Source organism: Terrapene carolina, unplaced genomic scaffold (assembly GCF_002925995.2).
Source record: "Terrapene carolina triunguis isolate 2854851 unplaced genomic scaffold, T_m_triunguis-2.0 Scaffold115, whole genome shotgun sequence".
Classification (NCBI taxonomy): Eukaryota; Metazoa; Chordata; order Testudines; family Emydidae; genus Terrapene; species Terrapene triunguis.
Window position 1 is genome coordinate 556,992 of NW_020664466.1, and position 5,859 is coordinate 562,850.

The 5,859-nt window shown below is 45.6% G+C and overlaps 1 pseudogene; it reads right to left on the minus strand.

Annotated features, from left to right (window-relative positions):
• Positions 1–261: 261 nt before the first annotated feature.
• On the minus strand, positions 262–1,223 carry LOC113406654 (annotated as a pseudogene).
• Between the last annotated feature and the right edge of the window lie 4,636 nt (positions 1,224–5,859).

Genomic DNA, 5,859 nt, shown 5'->3' on the forward strand with positions numbered 1-5,859 from the left:
GAGCAGTATAAATCTCAAAGAGAGATGTTAGCAGTATAAGACAGATAGATAGGTGTGTATGTACATTTATGGATAGATATTTAGATTCTGATCTTATTTACACTAGTGTAATTCTAAATTACATTTTACTTCAGTGGAGTTAGTCCAGATTTTATGATTTCATAAACAGATTGCACTCAAGGAGACAATTTTGTCATCAGTTGATTATATCCATAAAGAAGCTCAGAATAAAATCTCAATCAAGTACCAATGATGGACATTTTAATTCTTGGTGAATAACCTCCACACAATCAGTTTCTTTAATGCAGCTTTGATCTCCTTGTTCCTCATGCTGTAGATGATCGGATTCATTATTGGAGGCACCAGGGAATAGAGAACACATTCATTGAGTACATGAAACCCACCTCCATCATGAGATCCATATTTGATGCTGAGCTGGAGGTGGGTTTCATGTACTCAAAGAAGCCAGTTCAAAGAAACAAAGAGACCACTGTGAGGTGAGGGAGGCAGGTGGAGAAGGCTTTACGCCGGCCCTGCTCAGAGGGGATTCTGAGCACTGCTTTGAAGATCTGAACATAAGACACAATTATAAAAACAAAGCAGCTTAAACCTAAAAACACACTAAAGGCAATAGCCCAAACTTCACTGACATAGGAGTCAGAGCAGGCGAGCTTGAGTAGCGGGGGGATTTCACAGAAGAACTATTTGATGACATTGGACTGGCAGAAGGGCAACCTGAAGGTGTTCCCAGTGTGTAGTGCAGAGTAGACAATACCAGTAATCCAGGAACTGGCTGCCATTTGGACACAAGCTCTCCTGTTCATCACTCTCTCATAGTGCAGTGGTTGGCAGATGGCGACATATCGGTCGTATGCCATGATGGTGAGTAAGGCAAGATCAGCTGCAATGAAGACTAAAAAGAGAAAGACTTGGGTGACACATCCAGGATAAGTAATCGACCTGGTGTTAATGAGAGAATTGACCATGGATTTGGGGATGGTGACAGAGATGCAACCGAGGTCTATAATGGACAGATTCACCAGGAAGAAGTACATGGGGGTGTGAAGATGGTGGTTGATGGCTATGGCCGAGATAATGAGAAGATTCCCCATCAGGCCTGCCAGGTAAATCACTAGAAACATGACAAAGTGCAAAATCTGCAGCTCCGAAACACCAGAGAATCCCAGGAGAAGGAACTCGGTCAGGGAGGTTCGATTGGACATTTTCTTTCTCAGTTCATTGTGTGATGGCTGTGGAGAGAAGAACAAAGACAGTGGTGGGGATTACAGTAAGAGAGGGAGTGGCCCTGAATCCCCACAGCAATATCTCATGATGTGAGTGTCAACAACGCACAGCACTTGTCACTGCTATTAACTAGGAGTGGTGAGTTATCACACACGTGCAAATTAACATGGTGTTGTACCAACTTAAATTAAAACTAGCAGAATCTTATAAGAGGGACATGGCAAAGAACCACATTTATTGCAAATACAGGCAAGAAAAGCAACACAATATCAAATTACTTATTTCCAGATATAACCCATCATTAGACACACACACACACTCATGCATTCATTCCTAAGAGTTGTGTGAGGTTGTTATAGTTACCCACCTAAGAGTTGCTCATACCAAGTTACTGGTCAGGTAGCTTGGACACGGGAGTGGAGCCGAGCCTTTGTCCGATGCGCATCGGAAGCTCCTGGAGGGTGGTAGCAGAACCAGACTCAACATCTTATCATTTTTACTCAGTTCTTATAGAGATTCTCTCCTAAGGAGGAGCTTTTCCCCACAGCTATAATCTTTGATGAAATAATCAATCAACATGTAGCACCTCCATGATAACTGGGCAGGGCCAGCTCTAGCTTTTTTGCTGCCCCAAGCAGCAAAAAAAAGCGCCGCCCCCCCCCCCCCCCCCCCCCCCCCCCCCCCCCCCCCCACCCCCGCCCCCCCGCCGCCCCCCGCCCGGCCCCCGCGCGCGCCCGCCCACCCCCCGCCCCCACGCCGAGCGCCGCCGGAACCCCTCCCGAGCACTGAGCCCCGCAATGCCCCCCGCCGAGCGCCGCGCCGCCGGAGCCCGCCCCTGCCCCCTGCCAAGCGCCGCCGGAAGCCCCCTCCAGTGCCGCGCCCGCACCTCACCCCCACCGAGCGCTGCCGGAACCCCCTTCCAGCGCCGCGCCATCCCCTCGCCAAGCCCCGCGCAACCGGAGCCCGCCCCCCCAGCGCTGCGCCGCCGGAGCGCCCCTCCCCGCGGAATGCCGCGCCACGATCCCCCCGCCGCCCCTTACCAGGTGCCGCCCCAAGCATGTGCTTGGGTGCCTGGTACCTGGAGCCGGCCCTGCATCTGGGAGGGTATCTTGTATATCTTCGTTCTTCAGCCATTCGGTCCTCTTGTCTGGTGATAAAAGCAGGGGTTCTGGCTTGCCCTTCAGGGTCATCCGGTCACCTTCGCCTTGCACATTCTTCGGCCCAACGATGAGAGAAGCTGCAATGCTTAGGCTGGCACTGTAACTCTTTCATCTTCTATTTTCCCATGCATATATTCACACAAACACTCTTATTCTGTATTTCTTCTACCTTCACATCTACTTTCTACTTTCCCCTTTAATTATCATCCTCCCTTTACATCCATCTTCTAACACTTCCACTAAATTAATTAACATAAGGATAGGAAAACAAGCAAAAACATAATAAAACATTCAAGAAAGGCATAGCCCTTCTTCAAAGCCACAATAATTATCTCGTAAGACTTTTATCTTTTCCCTTTTTGAATTAACTATTTTGATTCTGGCTAACAATGGCTTCCTTAAAGTCAATGGAGCTGCATCAGTTTGCACCATCTAAAGATCTGCCCCAGGATGTGGCTTGATAAAATGCCGTGTGGAGGATGGAGCAAAGTACTATCCCAATGGAACATTCTAGCCAAGCTGGCTCCTCTCTTGCTAAAAACAGCAGGCTCTGGACTTGGGCATTAAACTAAAATGCTAAAATGCCAACATTGCCTGATATCCAGTATCCGGGGAAATGTGACATAGACTCACTCAGCATCGTGTATGATAGCTTGTCTTTAGTGATTCCCCTGCAACACCACATAGATGACCTGCTGCCTGTGTATGTATTGATTTGTGACACAAGATCCCACTTCAATCTAAGTGTAACAATGGGCTACTAGCATCTCTCAGCTACCTCTTTGCTGCGACGTTTACCGCTGTCACTTTGTGTCTGTGAGGGTCACTGGCCATCAGGAGACTTGGGGGTCTATTCTTGGCTCTGCCACTGACCTGCTATGTGACCTTGGGCCAGTCACTTCCTCTCCCTGTGCCTCTGTTTCCCCTCCCACCCTTTCTCTGCCTGGTCTGCTTGGACTGTGAGCTCTGTGGGGGATGGGCTGTATCTTGGTATGTGTATGTTCGGTGCCCCCATTTACAGCATATGTGTTTAGCTGGCAGCAGTGTGGGACAGAGGATATGGTGCTAGAGCAGGAGATCTAGGTTCTAATCCCATTCACCTCCTCTATATCCTGAGGCAGGGTTAAGAGAGACAGGCTTTGGCACAATTCACTGTTCCCCATCTAAGGCACTAGTATGCTTAATAAATATGCTGTGGGCTACCAACTTTGCTGCTTACTTAGTTTTGCCATTCAATAAGTGTCCCTTTGAAAACAGAAATAAACAGTTGCAATAGAGTGACTGGGTTCAAATTTTACTATTATTGGATAATGTTAATATTCCTAACCTGGTTGAAATCAAAATTTCCAATCTGGAGTATTCAGATATTTTCCATTTAAATTATTTCAAAGGACAACTGGAGGTGTGAAGATGGTGGTTGAGGGCTATGGCTGTGATGATCAGAAGTTTGCCCATCAGGGCTGCCAGGTAAATCACCAGGAACACCAAGAAGTGTAAAATCTGCAGCTCCCGAAAATCAGAGCATCCCAGGAGAAGGAACTCGGTCCTGGTGGTTTGGTTGGACATTTTCTTCCTCAGTTCATTGTGTGATGGCTGTGGAGGGAAGGACAAAGACAACGGTCGGGGTTACAGTGACAGAGGGTATGGCCCTGATTTCCCTCAGTAATATCTCACGGTAGGAGTGTGAAAGGTGCACAGCATTCATCACTGCCATTGACTAGGAGAAGCAAATTAACACATAAGTGTAAATTGGCATAGGTCTCTTAATGTCAATGGAAATGTATCAGTTTACACCATTTGAAGATCTGGCTCAGGATGTGGCTTGATAAAATGCTGTGGGATGGATAAAAGAACAGGAGTACTTGTGGCACCTTAGAGACTAACAAATTTATTTGAGCATAAGCTTTCGTGGGCTACAGCACATTTCATCTGATCCATAGACTGGAACATACAGCAATATATATGCATACGATGAAGTGAGCTGTAGCCCACGAAAGCTAATGCTCAAATTAATTTGTTAGTCTCTAAGGTGCCACAAGTACTCCTATTCTTTTTGCGGATACAGACAAACATGGCTACTACTCTGAAACCTGTGTGAAGGATGGAGCAAAGCACATCCAACCCCAATGATCTAGCCAAGCTATTTCCCTTACTGGGGAAATATGCAAACTTGGATGTGGAGGTAACGTATTAAAAAGCTAATGCTGCCTGATTTCCAGTTTCTGAGGAAATATGACATGGACTCAGAAAGCATCCCCAATGACAGCTTAGTTGTAAGGATTCACTGCAACACCACAGAGACGGCCTGCCGCCTGTTTCCAAAACTGATCTGTGGCACCAAATGCCAGCTGCATTTCCGTCACTGTGTGATGAGGGGCTAATAGCATTGCTCAGCTACATCTGTGTTGTGTAATTTCCATCTGTGACCGTATATCTGGCCTTTGCCGTTCAGTGGCCATCAGGAGACTTGGTTTCTATTCTTGGTTCTGCCACAGACTTGCTGTGTGACCTTGGGCCTTCCTGTACCTCTATTTCCTCTACCTTCCTTTCTCTGTCCTGTCTACTTCAGGCTGTGACTTACTATGTTTGTGTGCTGTCCACCTGTTAAGAGTATTTCTGTTTATCAGGCATCAGTGTGAAACAGAGGATACGGTGCTAGAACAGGAGATCTGGGGGCTAGCCACATTGCTCTCTTCTATGTAATTGAGCAAAGACAGGCTTTGGCTGGGGGCTTCAACTCTCTGTGCCTCAGTTTAAAGGTGACTGCATGTATAAAACATAGTCTGAGGATACTAACATTGCCGCTTACTCAGTTTTACCATCCTGCAAGAATCTTGTTGAAAGAGCAATAAACGTGATTGGAATAGAGGGTGTTATTGGACAATATTAATGCTGGCCCACTGGCTTAAATATTAGTTTCCAATCTGGGGAATTCAGATATTTTCTGTTCAAATTATTTCAAAGGAAAGTGGGCTTTAAATTGAAAACATTTTATGATAGGTCTGTGCTATCCTTAAAATCAACGTATGTATTGGAAACATCTTTTTCTTTTTAAAAAAAACTCAGTGAAAATTTTTCAGTTTTCAGCATTTTTTACCAGCAATTGTTTGGTTCTCGATTTACAAAACCAAAAAAATGGTTTGGTTTCTACAATTTCAATGACAATAGACATTTTTATGCTGGAAAAAAAAATGAGCAGCTCTAGATATTTGATTAAATGATAGTAAAAGTTTCTAAGAGTTCCAATTGTAACTCATAGTTCTAGTATTACATTGCTCCACTATATTAGCACCCACACATATTTAACTGAAATAGCAGACTTACAGTGTTGATCTTTGTGGAATGTTTCCCAGCCTCTGAAGCATTGGACAGTCCACTGCCAGGATTCTTCAGTCATTGTCTGTCTGTGCACCTGTCAATAATGCCTCATCACTGTGTTATCAAGCTGCTGTCT